The sequence below is a fragment of the Melozone crissalis genome, unplaced genomic scaffold (genome assembly GCF_028551555.1).
Source record: "Melozone crissalis strain CALT ecotype California unplaced genomic scaffold, PUWL_Pcris_2 ptg000016l_1, whole genome shotgun sequence".
Lineage (NCBI taxonomy): Eukaryota > Metazoa > Chordata > Aves > Passeriformes > Passerellidae > Melozone > Melozone crissalis.
This window is the reverse complement of record NW_026535794.1, coordinates 42770622-42786064: the sequence shown is the minus strand read 5'-3', so window position 1 is coordinate 42786064 and position 15443 is coordinate 42770622. Positions and strand designations below refer to the sequence as shown.

The 15443-nt window shown below is 40.6% G+C and overlaps 1 protein-coding gene across 3 annotated transcripts in view; it reads right to left on the bottom strand.

Annotated features, from left to right (window-relative positions):
• ANO10 (anoctamin 10) overlaps positions 1-386 on the bottom strand; it is a 121279-nt gene extending 120893 nt beyond the window's left edge. For 2 of the 3 annotated variants that reach the window (XM_054273694.1, XM_054273693.1), the window contains exon 1: positions 297-386. The gene's annotated coding sequence lies outside the window, so the exon portion shown is untranslated. The remainder of the gene's footprint in view (positions 1-296) is intronic. The other variant, XM_054273692.1, reaches the window with a different exon arrangement.
• Positions 387-15443: the final 15057 nt, after the last annotated feature.

Sequence of the window (15443 nt, the reverse complement as noted above, 5' to 3'; positions counted from 1 at the left end):
GGAGAGCAGCCCGGCCGGCCCCGCCGCCAGCACGGCCGGTGACTCACTGCCTGCCCCCGGCCCGGCCGCGCTCGCCGCCCCGCGCCGCCGCCCACAGCCCACTGCGGCCGCCAGCACCACCCGAGCGCTGCCGGGGCGGCGGGGCAAGCGCCGGGGGTGTCACGGCCGCCCAGGCTCGGCACTGGCTCCGCGCCGCGGCGGGGTGGGCGGGTAAGGGCGTAGGCTCCTCCCCTGGCGGCGGGGCAGGCAGCGAGAGCCCCTTGCCGCGGAGCGCCGGCCGCCCACTCCCCACTCACCGCCGGTGCCGGCTCCACATCCGCAGGGCAGGGCGGGGCTGAGGCGGGCGGCGGCCGCAGGCACCGGGCGCTGCCAGCACGGGCTCCGGGCCGGCCCAGCGTGACACCGCCCGCCGCTGCGCCGGCCACGCCCCGCGCCGTGGCCCTTCCCGGCCCGGCCCAGCCCGGCCCGGCCGCCCCTGCTGCGGCCTTTCAAAATGCTCCAATGTCAGCGTTTTAAAAATGCTCCAGTGTCAGTGTTTCAGCAACGCTCGTGTGCATCCGCCAGCTCTCACTTTATCCTCTTGTTTATTTCCACCTTTTCTGCCTGTGCTGCCTCCTGTGCCAGAATCACAGCATCAATTAGGTTGGAAAAGGCTTCTAAGATCATCGAGTCCAACCTATGACTGAACAGCACTGTCAACCAGACCCTGGCACTGCGTGCCACGTCCAGTTTTTGCTTAAACTCCTCCAGGGACGGTGACCCCACCACCCCCTTGGACTGTCCATTCCAGTATTTATTCATCCTTTCTGTCCAACATAAACTTCCCCTGGCGCGGCTTGAGACTCTGCTCCTCTTGTCCTGCGCTGGTTTCCTGGGAAAAGAAACCAACCCTCAACTGGCTACAACTCCTTTTAAGTGGTTGTGGAGAGTGATAAGGTCACCCCTTGAGCCTCTTCTTGTCCAGGCTAAACAACCCCAGCTCCCTCAACCACTCCTCATAGGACTCATGTTCCAGACCCTTCACCAACTCCATTGCCCTTCTCTGGACTCACTCCAGCACCTCAATGTCCTTCCTGAAATGAGGGGTCCAGAACTGGACACAGCACTGGAGGTGTGGCTTCACCTGTGTTAAATACAGTGGGACAATCTGTTCCCCACTCCTGCTGGCCACACTATTCCTGACAGATGTCAGGATGCCATCGGCCTTCCTCGTTACCTGGGCACACTGCTGGCTCATGCCCTTCTCTGGACGTGACCCAAACCTGCTCCTGGAGCTTGAGTTATAAACATCCTGCACTTCAGCAGGATATTTTCCAAACATTGTTTTGTACAGGAAAAGAGATAATTTTTTCATTTTGATACCAAGACTTATGTAGAGATTATAGTTCCAAGCATCTATTTGTAGCTAGGAAGGGAGAAGTGTGACTGTAAAGCAGTGGTGGCAAGCAAAGGATGTGGCCAGCAAAGCATTCTCCCCTGCAGGGCTTGGAGAAAACTTTTCAGCATATTTTGATATAAATAGAGATATTTGTATGTAAATTTTGTGATGAAATTTTGATTTGTGTTTGGTAGCAAGTGTAAAATACTAGCTTTTGGTGAAGAATTTTTCTAGTATTCATAGCCAATGAAGCAGTGAGGGTCTAGGGCACCATGGAAAATGGGGAAATGCGAATACTTGAAATTTAGGAACTAGAGACTGCAGTGGAGAGTAGAAGACAGACACCATCTGTATCAGATAGTTTGGGCAGAATGTTAGACTTCTTAAACTGTGTTTCAGTCTTCTCCAGCTTCCAGTGGCCTCACCATATAGTTGTTAATCTCTGATTTAGTCATCTCTGAGCATCAACTACTGTGAAAACTCTCACTTCCTGAAGAAGTAGCATGGCAGTAACAGAAAGGTGAGTTTAACAAAAAGGGGGCTTTAGACCTTATAATTGTGTTTTGCATGTTGGATGTCTCCAGTTACGATGCATCTCACGAAGATCCACAATGTCTTCATGGGCCTTGGGCCTCTGGCCTCCTTGGCCTGTCATCTTCAGTCTTCTAGTAGTTTACAAACAATTATTTTAAAACTGTCTCTGACACCTCCTACATTTATGAGTTTTCAGTGGGGACTTGACATTATCCAGTTACTTTGGCCCATGCAAATAGTCATTCAAAATCAATCTCTTTCCTGCTATCAAATTAATTTTTCTATTGGACAAGGTCATCTTATGGCAATATTGCTTGATGAGACTGTCACATTTCCTCAATGTCATGTATCCACTAGGTGTCACATTCTTGCTACACAATGAATTCTTTACAATCACACTCTCAGTTTCTCTCTAGAAAGTTAACATTTTGCTAGCCATGCATAACAGTTATCACATAATGCTGTATTCACAAAAGAAAAATAGGATTCATAAGTGGAAACAGTCTCACCATGCTGGCAAAAAGTAAATTACGTTGTGCCAATCAGTGTTGTAGAGGCTAGGAATTTGCTCTTAAGAGGATTAGCTAATTTCAAGATGAATCAGTTGTGCCCATCCTAAATTGCAAACTGCACTAGCACTATAGCTAAATATAAATCCCAAGCTTGTATCTGTTAGTGACTGTGTCTGTTAGTGACTGGACCTGTAGTCCAGCCTTGTGGTTCTGCTAGCTGATTATAGCATTTACATGGTCTGTCTCTGTCAGGCACCATGCAGACTGCAGACATTGTAGAATGGATGAGCTGTGGTAAGGCAGGAAGAAAAAGGGGGAAAAAAGAGAGACAAAAAAAAACTCCATGAAAATTTCAAGAGCAGAGGATTTATTTTTATTCTGTGGTTAACTCTCTTCTCCCTGGACTAATGACTACCACAGTACTTTACTAAATAAAGAACCCATTAATTTACTGTGAAGTGAAACTGGCTTTTACACCTGGTTGAAACTTTGAGCCATATTTTGGGTATAGTTTAATAGCTAACTGAGCCCATCCAGCATCTCACTGCCACTAAAAGGGTGATGAGATCTCACTCCCACTCCACCATTATCATCTCCTTCTCCCTGTACCCACATTGTCAGACCTAAGGCTCTGCCCCACACTTAAGCCAACTCTGGCATTCACCAGATTCATCTAAGTCCATTCAATTTACTAGCTCCATAGAAAACCACCCACTTTTGGTTTGTTTTGCTTTGTTCTCTTTCTGTGATATAAATAAACTCAGATAAAGGTTAAAAAGCTGGTACAAAGAAAACACCTTTCCATATTGCAATCCTCATTAATTCAAATGCATGTAGATGTATGTACAGCATGACAACCATATTTCACATAGTCACATAATGAGATTAATATTGACTCTTAACTGAAGTCATATATAATAGCAAGCATTCTCATAAGATTTACCTTTATGGTTTTGAGCCATACTGGAACACTGTGTTTTCATAAAATTAAGGAGCAACTAACAGCAAAATATCCTTTCAATTCACAGGCTAATGACATATTAGTTTGAGTGCAAAATGGATGATGAGGTTCCTACAGTTTAAGGCTAACATTAAATTACCTTATTATGTTATTAATAACAATTGTGTTAAAATTTTAGTAATTAAATTTCAATTAATGTGTTTGTCAGAGTAAGATACAGTGACATTTTACAAATTTTCAATGACATTTTTTGTCAGATTATACAGGATCTTTCCAAAAGTGTAATAAACATTATTAAATTGCATTCCTGCAAATGGAGGGTAAGTAATTTTTTGAATCACACTTGGCACAATTTTTACATTCTGATAGGAATTTTAATATAAGTGTGTTCAGGCAGTACAAGCACTGTTTGTGTCAAACTATGAAAGCTTTGATTCATAAGCACTGAGCAACAAAGCTGATTGTAATCTGTAAGGTACAAGGAAGACACATCTCTTCCATTTCACAGTGTGTCCATCTGATTAGAAACATTTAGTTTTTACTTAGGTGTTTTTTTCCAAATAAGATCATCACAGAACAAAAAGCCCTGTCCAACAAAATGGAAACAACATAAAAAGAGAAGGATCAACCTGCCTAAGCCAGGAAGAAGTGAGAGAAACCATTCTCAAATTATTACCAAGGAGGAGCAAGTAAAAGATAAAACATGCCTAAGATGTTATTCATCATTTATATGTGAAGAAAAATAAATTTAAATTTAGGCAAACAGCATCCTAGCCTGTACCAGAAATACTGTGACTAGCAGGAATGGGACAATGGTCTCTCCCTGGACTTTGCACTGGTCAGGCTGCACCTCAAGTCCTGTGTCCAGTTCTAAGCCCCTCGCTCCAAGGAAGACACTGAGATGCTGGAGCAAGTCCAGAGAATGGCAAGGAAGCTGGTGCAAGGAAGAGATCACAAGTGCTATGAGGAACAGCTGAGGGATCAGGGATTGTTTAGCCTGGAGAAAAGAAGACTCAGAGGAGACCTTATTGTTCTCTGCAACCACCTGAAAGGAGCGTGCAGCAAGGTGGATTGCCTTTTCTCCCAGGCAACCAGTAGGACAAGAGGAAATGGCCTCAAGTTGCACCAGGGAAGGTTTAGATTGGGTATGAGGAAAAATTTATTCACTGTCAAGGCTTGGAACAGGCTGCCCAGGGAAGTGGTTGAGTCACCATCCCTGGAGGAATTTAAAAGCCATGTAAATGTGGCACTTAGGGACATGGATTAGTGATGGACTTTGCATTGCTGGGTTAACAGTTGGACTCAATGATCTTAGAGGCCCTTCCAACCTAAATGATTCTATCTTTATTGCCTCCCTATTAGAGTAGCCTGCACAGCTGGGCAATATGAGGGAGATCCAGCAGTCAAGTGATCTTTATGTTTTGGGAAAGTGAATAAAGTCAGTAATTTTACTGTACATGGAGAAGTGTTTCAAAATTTCATCACAGAACTTTGAAAACAATGCATGCTTTCTGATTTTCTTTTGAGATGCATGTGTCAGTGTTTAGGATGCCCCAAATAACTAGAAAATTACGTTACAGAGCCTCCCTGAATTTGTGAAAATAACATATGAATTAATGTAAAAACTTCACAATTAACCACTGGGGTCCAGTTAACATAATTGTGATAGTGTCAGGAGCAAAAAGGCTGAATTTTGCTGCATTTAGACAAATGGAGCCATGAGGTAACTAAGGTTACAGTGCTTCTGATTAATCTATATGGCCTTCTGTTTCTCCTAGCTATCCCTTAATTCCTAAAACAATGCAGTTTACTAGACTTCACCATCCACCTGCTGTGGAATAGCATCCTATATCCTGTGATCACTGGTCTACTCAGAAATAAGTCATCACTGGAATTTTCAATACATTCAGTTGGACTGCCTCCATTGCTGAATAGAGATACAACACCTGATTGGCATACAACACCTTTTTTTTTTTTCTCTCATCTGGAGACTTCATCATTTGTAAAGGCTGCATTTAGCATGTCCTGCAAAAACAGGGAAAAAAAAAAAAAAGCTGTGCATTTTGTATATTTCAATTTGAAGATAATTTTCTTTCTTCGCATATTTTGTATTATAGACAACGGTATCTATCGTTCTGCCTGGGCAGGACATACTTGGGTTATCTGTTAGTGCATGGCTAGAAACAGTAAATTGGTTAATTACTATGATTTACTGGCTAGCATAATTTAACACATTCTAAGAAAATGTGCAGTCTGGATTCCTTGGTAGCCATGATGCCATGCCTGGGGCTGTGCCTCAAAGAGGCAGTCCCTGACTATACTGTGTGATGCAGCCTTGCAGCCTTTTGTGTTTTTCAAATACCTCTTTTAATAATATTTCTGCCTGGATTTAGGAACTGAATGAAGATTATTCTAAAAAGCTGAAAGAGCTTGAACAAGGTTTGGGCACGTCAAGTTCAGGGATTTGTTATTCAGCAAAAGTCCTTCCAGCCACTACCTTCAAAGTAACACTCAGTGAAAATAACAACATGATAAATCCCCTTCCAGTCCTATGCTGAGGGCTCTGGATTATGAATGGGAATTGCTGTAGGAGGGCTGAAGAAGTTAATCATTCCAGTTGTCTTTCACCTCCTGTGCCTGAATTCAGCTGTTGGACAACCACAGCATGAGGCTTTAAGGCAAACCAAACTCAGAGAGAAGGAACACCATCAGCCATTCCAAATTACATCAGATATGTACATGGTGGTTTTTATCATGCTTTGTGAACTATTTAATGTGTTCTTACAGACAACTTCATGAGGTTATCTGTATTGTTTGTAAATGCCACACCTCTGTATAATCCATTTTACTCTAATTTTTAAGTAACTTGAAGCATAACTTGGGAACTGGTCTTTTATGGAGCTCTTGATTATGAAAAGATGAGTTTTGTAGGTTTTTTAGCTGATTCTTAATAGTGTCATAAACTGATTTCTCTAGGGAAATACATTCACTTATATAGTTAGGCAAGGGCTGTAGCACTGACAGACTGCTGGCAAAGCATTTGTAGATTTGACAGCTGTCCAACAGTTTTGAATCTAAAGACACTGAGATCTGTTTTCCTTTCTTGCAATGTACATGTTCCACTGTAAGACACATTTCCCAGCCTGGATATAATTTCTTTGTTTAACTGATATCCCCTAGTATGAATTGTACACCTGTTTATTCTCACTATTGCTTGGAAAATAATTAAACTGTAAAACTACAAAACTACAGATATCCTACTGCTGTTAATTGCTATTTCTAAGGGCCCAAACTTGTCATTATTACTGATGTCAGTCTAGTTTTATGTACTACATCTACATACTCAGATTCATATCTTCACCTTCATTTTCAGGTGACCCCAATTACATGCATACAGGTTTTTAGTCATCAAAGACTTTAAAACAGAAATTAAAATTGCAGGCCTTGAATAAATCAATCTTAATTTTTTGGTCAAAATAAAAAAAAATGTGATATAAATGTGATCACTGGACTTCACAAAATTATGGCCCTTGCCCCCTTAGAAACCAACAACACCAAGAGAAGAATATTGAACTAATGAATATAGCACCATTTGAAATGTTCAGTGATACATTTTAGCAATCACTGAAGTAAGACTAGCTATTAAAGAAAAATGGGATGAGTCAAAAGAGAAAGCCTTTTGCTGTGAGCTCGTCTACAGCATACTGACAAGAAAAGTACTGACAGAACTAGGAGGTGAGCATATGCTATTGTTAACTGACTGCATGTGCTGATCTAGTTCAGCATGTACTTTTGGTATCCAGCTAGTTCCTTGAATGCAAAGTCAGGTACAGTTTTTCAACATCTGCATTCACGTGGGTCCCAGTGCTGTCATCAACTGTTCAGAGCACAGGGTAATAAAGATTTATGATCTCTTCTGGCAGTTCGAGGGAACACAAGGCACTCAAAGTGAATCTGAAAAAATATTTAACCTGACTTGTCTGCTCCAGTCATACATTCAGAAACACCAGACACAAAATATTTCTAATGTGAAATGTATTTTATAAAAATTCCAACTTAATAGAGACTAGTATGTTATCTTTCTTAGTATCAAGTCTTTAACTTAAAATCTAGTACTGTGAGTCTGTACAGTAAAACCTTTATTTTATCAAGGTCTTTGAATTTTTCTTTTATTTCTGTAGTCTATAATTCTATAATCTGATTTGAAGCACACTCAGATATAGGAAACCTAATTTTAGGAAGAATTTATTTTAGTAAAAATCATCTCCAATCAGCAATTAGAAATGCAATGTAGTAGAAAACAGAAATTCTATTTCTGTTCTCAGTTCCTTCTGAAGCAGATGTTAAGTATTTGCCAAGAGGGAATGGCAGAAGAGTGTAGTATTTGCCCTGTTTTAAGTTGCAGAAGGGAGTGCTCCCTTGTGCAGGGTACTACAGTGAAATAATCTAAGCAAAACATTAAATTAAAGAATTTTCCATTCATAATGTCAAATGTCAAGTACAAGTCAAAAAAAGATTACCAATTAATGTTGCCCTTAAAAATCTTTTGCCTGGGGTATCTGAAGTCATATACTAAAAACAGAGAATGGAATGCAAGTTCCATTTGGGATTTCTTCCTTTTTCAGGAAAAATAATGTTTTATTTTGGCATTACATTATATAACCAGGAGTCTGTTCACTTCAGATTTAATGAGGGTGTCAGGTGTCTGGGTACAGACAATCTCAGCCACTCCAGCCTAGGAGTGAGTGGGTGTATTTAAAGCTGTATGTGAGTCACAGCAAGTCTCACTAGTATTGCATGTAAGGCCCTGGAACTCCTGGGAACTCATATAAAGCTTTATATGTTACTGCATTACTGGGGTGCATGGGGGGTCTACACAAAGTCAGCAGATGAAGGCTTCTGTCTTCTGTGCAGGGCCAGGCATTGCAGGTGCACACCCTGGCCATGCTGAGCTGTGTGGCAAGAACCCACTGCCCTGGAGGCTCATAAGGCAGGCACAATGTGTGGAGCAGCAGTGCAGGCAGAGATGGACCTTTCTTGGAGACAGCCACAGCTTCTCCTCAGGTGCCTGGGAGAAGCCTGGTGGCTCTGAGAGAAGCTGCAGGGCTACACTCACAGCACCAGTTCCCTGCACTGCCACAGGGAGCAACCTGGTGAAGGCCAGTGTGGAGGTGTGGGAGGGTTCCTCCATTGCTTCATGAAATCCACACCTGCAGCAGCATGATTCTTTCTCACTTAACTCTGAGAGAACCTGACTGCTCTTCCAGACACTCTGGAAATGTGGGGAAATCCTGAGTGACTGTCAGCACCCATTTATGTTGTCACTCTGAAGCTGACATCTTGCTAACAGAAGGAAGAGTAAGAAGCAGAGCTGGTTCTGTCCCCCAGCTGAACCAGCTTGTCTGAACTGAAATTCCACCTCCAGACTAAGTGAGATGGTTTCAGGTGTCCACAAGCAGTCACCGTGGCAGTGTGAGTGCACAAGTAACATGTGCAATCCCTCAGGCGCTTATAAAGGACTGGTGGCAAGGGTTGAAAAGCTGCCCATAGTGCTATTTAACAATATGTTCAGAGAGGTGGTTTTCCACAGGTCAGATAGGCAGGACCTGCAGAATTGAGGATCTCTGTATGTCTGGAAATATGGATCTGTGCAACAACTGGTAGGACAGGCTGTTCTGGGCCAGTTCCAGCTTAATATGGTTGTGTACTTGGAAATGGATGAGAATTTGTGCAGCTGCAGAGCTTTACCAATTCAGGGAAGTTGGAAACTCACACTAACCTAGGTTTGAAGCATCTAAAACATTCTGGGCATTTAATGTTCTTAGAAGCAGGGTGATTGGTAGAATTGGCAGCATTAGGTGGTAGCAGAATTAGGACGGGTACTGGCGATATTAGATGGTGTCAGTAACAGTATCCCACACTGAAGGTCATGGTCTACTTAGCAGCACTGACACAGCATGCTGGAATACTAGAGATATCAGCATCATCTATCCAGAAGAAAGACATCTTTTGAATGTACTTGGATTTTGCATATCCTTGATTAGGCACCTGTTAATAAGCAATACTGAGTTACCAGATACATTGGATTTTTTTCCTTGATCATTAGCAAAGTACTCAAATATACATTCCTCTCTGACTTTTTAAAGAAGGACCTTAAATTCAAAGGTGAAATGTGTTTTGCCTTCAGTGGACAGTATTTGTGTCCCACTTAGTTAAATGGTCTTTCAGGAGACCTCAATATGCTCATGGGACTTGATTCTATGACCAAAGTAATGTTTTATGATAAACATGATGAAAAACAATATGCTTAAGTTTCCCAAAAATGTTAACACTGATTTTAAAAATACAGAACTCTTACAGTAAGATGTAATATTATTTGCACAATATAATTTAAGTTATTTTTATGGACATTTTGCAGCCTACTTTATACATTGCTATATTTTTGATTACATTACATAGATCTGCAATTACTGTTTTATTTTTTTTTAAATTTGTTTGTCATGGAATGATTACATTTAATTATTGTTTTATTCACTTTGACATCATCCATTTTCTGAGGGATACAGTGGGTAATAAAGGTACTTAACCAATTTGAGGAGTTTTAATTTCAAAAGCCATAAACATTTATTTGTTATTTTAAATGTCCACGTTTGATGTAGGACAAATTCAACATCATTTGAACCTATTTGAATAAGGAGGAAAATTGTAAAAAATTATAGTTCATTAAAAGACCAGAAGAAACAATACCTTAGCCTTTAACTGACCTTTACTAAAGCTTCTTCCATACTAGATACCAAAATCAAATAAAAATTGAATCCAGGTAATGTATCCAGTACTGTACTCTGTACAGTGTGGAGTCTGTTCTTACATAACTCACACATGCATGATTTTTTAATGTGATTTATTTGTCTTGACTCCACAAAGTTCAGCCCATGTAACTGAAGAATGAATGTTTATACTTCCAGGGCTGCAGATCAGTGCTCTGGCACATCTAGGTGAGGAATTGGTTCCCCAGATAGGTTCCTCCACACTGCTGGTACCTGAAGGAGTGTCAGCCAAGGCTCCCCGGGCAACCTTTCAGCTGCCACTCACAGAGATTATCTGCATGATCTAGAGCCACTTGACACACCCTTGGGTATCAAATAGATCTGCAGAGGGCTGGCAGAGACACCACAGGACTGAAGACAGACCTGCAGTGTCCTGAAGCAACAGCGGGAGTACAGGAGATACACCACACAGCAGTGAAAATGGTGCTAGACAGATATGCTTAAGCGGCTGATTTAGGTTGTTGCTTCTCTAGCTAGGTAGGCATTTTATCTGTCTTCTCAAGAGATTTCTGCATCAGACTCAAAAGCCAACAGTTCTCCACACAAGAAATTACCCAACAAGGACATGACTGCATACATTTTTCTCATTTTGATTAGCAAGCATAAGCATTATTTTTTCTTTTGCACAGCCTACAGTAACACCTTCATACATACATCTTTCTATTATTTCTCCAGCAGTACAAACCATAATGAAACTTTGGGTGTGCCCACAAAGAAAATACACAGTATTAAATAAACACTCACATCAGTATGATTACTTAGCCACACACCAGTAAGGACATGGAACGTTTTGACAAGAGTAAACTTTAAAAGTTTCCCCTTTCTTCTCGGAATTGCTCTACATGACCAAACACCCTACACAACAAAACCAAGATATGCCTGTAGCACAGGGAGGTAAATGTGTGCTATGTTTGATCCCGTTAGCATAGTTACAAGAAGCAGTGTAGATGCAGCAGCATAGGCCAGACATTATATACATTATATAAATCAGAATACAAGCCATACAAAAATCTAGCAACATGCTCTGAACCTTCTTGTTGTTTTCTTAGGCTTCCAGGAATCAGTGACCAAAGGATTGAGATGTGATTTGTCTCTGGCCACTAACTTCAATGCCAATCAAGACACACCTCCCATTGCCTACTCCCTTATCTACAGTTCTGTCTCCTCAGTCTTCAGCAGCACCGCATTCCATTATTTCTGTCACATGAAAAAGTACTTCCTGATGATTTTTTTTTCATCTATACCATGATTCTCAGGATCCTCCTAATTATTGTATTGTGAGTTTTGTGAATGCTTGCTCCTTGTTTTCTTTTCCACACCATTCATTGCTTTAAAGCTTTTTCTTGTACTGCTTTCCATCATCACTCTTCCAGGCCAAGAATTCTAAACTATTTAGCTTCTCCACGCATGAGAGAATAACATGGTAGTTACTCTTTAACTCTGAAAGTCTTTGCCACACTTCCATCAACTTCCTCTTGTCCTAGGCTACTATACCTTTTTCAGAGTGGCATAAGCAAAACTCCATACAGGAGTAAGAATACTTCAGTCCCAATTAAAATGCTTGATTTAGTCCTTCTGTATACTTACTTTCCCTATCCTGTGACTGAAACAGAAGAATTCATGTAAGGTGTTGCAGGAAATAACTTGCAGCCAGAGCACTGCAAAAATTAAATTTAATCTGTCTGTGTTTATTTCTAAATATTAGTATTCTCATAAGTTACACAGTGATTGGCCTTTACTTGGCATAATTGTGGAACTGACTGTAAAGAAATGCAATAGTAAGCTGTTTGATGTTACAGAGGGTATATTATACCTAAACCCACAGATCCGCAATCGAATACACAAGTTCTGCTGAAACCAAGGTGCCAGGCAAACCAACAACTACATTTAAAACCCCGAAAAATATTCAATAACAATCCATTTGTGTTGCCCAAAGCACAGAAAAAAGCAAGATTAAACCAAGTATCTCATGTAGAAGAGAAAAGCGTATCCAAGCAACAACACTAAGACTCAAAAGAAATAGGTCATGTGAAGAGAAGCACTAAATTTAGTAATCAAATGTATATTCAGCAGAAAAGATAAAGAAGCTTTAGTGAAATAACCTAAAGAAAAACAAAAGAAATTAAGAGATTTCTAAAGCTGGGAGACACATGAAAACAAAAGATGTGCACTTGGTTGCAACTGTACTAATGAAAAGAAATTTCATTATAGTTAGCTGAGTTAAATTTGTATGAAACATGAAATAACTCAGAGCAGATTTTGGTACAGTATTTTATTTTTTGTTAGAAGCTTGATAAGAGCTCTAGTTCATTCGGTCTCTGCACAAGCAGACTGAAGTCATGATATGTTAAGCTGGTACAAAAGTACAATGCTAAAACTTTTACAGATATCACAGGGTCTTGCAGGCAGCCACTACTGTTTGCTTTTCATTTTAATTGGGTTGGTGACAGAGCTCTCCTCCATTACACAGAATCACACACATGACTTAATGAAAAGGTGTGACCACAGCTGCTGTTGGCATCCCATCTAAGCCCAGTCAGTTCAGTTGAAGAACTTGCTCACCAAGGAGCTTACCTGGAGGTGTGACAGCTACCTGTCTGGAGCCACAGATGTGGTAACACTGGAAGAATCACTCTGTTCCACAATTTGTTGCAAAAAAACCTGAAATAGTACTCTTTTCCTCCCTGAAGGATTTCTACTCCATTCCAGAGACTGTCTCGTTAAATCCTTGAACACTCATGGATGGCATTTTTTGTAACAGGGGAGTTTCTGCCACTTCAGATGCACCAGCTTTGCCACTCACAAGAGCTTTTCTTCCACTCTTAAATTGCAGGTTTTCTCACCTTTGGATAAGGTCTGAACTCCATGGGAACTCCCTGCAAACACAAAGGCAGATCATGCAGCTGCAGGACAGCTAAATTAGGACCTCAGGAAGAACACAGAAACTCACAGCATCCAGGAAAGCAAAGGGCTGACTCATGAGCAGCAGAGCCACTTGTCCTTTCCTCCTACTTAGCTCAAGACTCAGCAGAAGCTGTGCTCTGGGGGTGCTTGCTTCCCACACCAATAGTTCAGCACCATTCAGCTGCTGTGGGAAGCAGCAGTTTCAAAGTCAGCCCTCTCCTGAGGTCCTGTGGGAAATACCAATGCGAGAAAGAGTACACTTCCCTCAGAAATGACAGCATATTTTCATTCAGAAGGGTAAAAAACCAACAAGAAAATGCAGCATATATGCTGCTATATACTGCAGCAATTTGAACATTATGATTATAGAAATACATATTTCATGTTTAATATAAATTCATCCTGTCAATTTCCAGTCTCTGGGAGTAGCCATTGACTTTGCTCTGAGGGCACTGCTGAAAGTAGTGGGCAGAACAGGATTATCTAATGATGCTAAATTTGCCTTTATTTATCAGTAACTGACATAGCAAAAAATACTGGCTTAAACCCAAACATGACAAGTGTGGGGTTGGAACTAAGATATGTGGTATAAAGGGTAGCACTGTGGTTTGAATGTGAATGCAAAGGTTGAGTATATTTAGGAAGGACAGTGCCTATCTGTATGTCATCAGCACTCAGTACACCAACAAAACAAAACAAAACAAAACAAAACCAAAAAAAGCCATGGAGAGCAAGAGAAGCAGCAGTTATGCCTCCAAGAGAAAGCTGAAAGAACAAACTGTAAGCAGATCTTTGGCTCTGTGTACTTTGATTCTCTTTCTTTCTAAGGAAATAGGACTTTCTGAACATTTTTTTTTGTAAATTAAAACACTGCACCATAGAAATAACTGGCACAGCATTCCCTTTTTTTTTTAAAACTCATAAGGCTGAATCTGGCCAGCAACAGAGGCTACAAAGTAGAGGGGGAGAAGTACTTTAAACTGAACTTAAGCAGCTACTCATTTTGACATTGCTTTACAAAATTGATCTTTATGTTGAAAAAGCCAAACTCCAAGAAAAGTACTTTCCACTCTACTACTACTTACTATTTCCATTTTCTACAAGCTAGAATGAGTACAAATAACAACTATTACTTTTTTTGCCTTATTGAACCCTAATACTTAATTATCAAAAGAGAACAATAAAAAGGGACATTTTCTCTCAAAAGAAGAATTATAACAAAACATGTTGACTGGCTTTAAATACTGCTTTCAGTGTTCTCTTCACACAAACAAAGCAGAAGACTTTACTAGTAAAGGTAATTATTCTTTATTCATGTTGTATACATAAATAACTGGGACCTAACAGGGATGAAAAGCTCTGAGCTATTTTGATTAATCTGGTTGAAAACACTTATTGTATTTCAAGTACAGAGGTATCAAAATAGTATTTTGACAAAAAAAAACCCCTGCAATAAGAACTTATTTCTCAAGAGAGATGATTGGAAATTCTCAGGTTCAGAGTTTACCAGATACCAAGTACAATGCCCACAGGAGGCTTCCTGTATTTACTCATAGCAGATGCTTGGAGATTGTTGACCAGTTTAGTGTTACAACATATGCTTTAGGGATCAAAATGAAACAAAAGAAAAAAAAAGAGATGTGGTTTTATGTACAAAGGAAACTCCAAAATATTGCACAAGTTTTTATTTACAACCAACAGGGTGAAGATGAGATCAAGATTACACCACAGAAGTTGCGCTGTGTTTCATAGGTAAATGAATTTAACAAGGAGCAGGATTGTGAAGAGGATTTTTTGGTTTGAAATCTTCCATTAGTATCAAATGGAGAGATATGGGCTCCAGGCCATGAGATGGGACAGTGGGTGTACTGCTGGGCAGGATCCACTTCTTACCAAAGCCTGTAGTGATAGGAAAAGGGACAATATTTTCAAACTTTAATCCAAAAGATTTATAGTTGGTATAAGCATGAACTTTCTTATGATGAGAGTAGTGAGATACTGGATCAGGTTGCCCAGAGAAACTGAGGATGCCCCATCTCTAGGGGTGCTCAAGTTCAGGTTGATAGGGCTCTGAGTAACCTGGTCTAGTGGAAGGTGTCCCTGCTCACTGCAGTGGGATTGGACTAGACAACCTTTAAAGCTGCCTTCCAACCCAAACCCTTCTGTGATTCTATGACACTAAAAACAATCAAAACAGGGGGCTGCAAGGTCCTGAGAAAATCATATTAACAGCTTCACTATACTTACCAAATTTCCGATTATGAAGGAGATGTACTCAGTCTGTACTTCAAGTGACAATGACAGTCTATGTTCATACCACTGGCAAT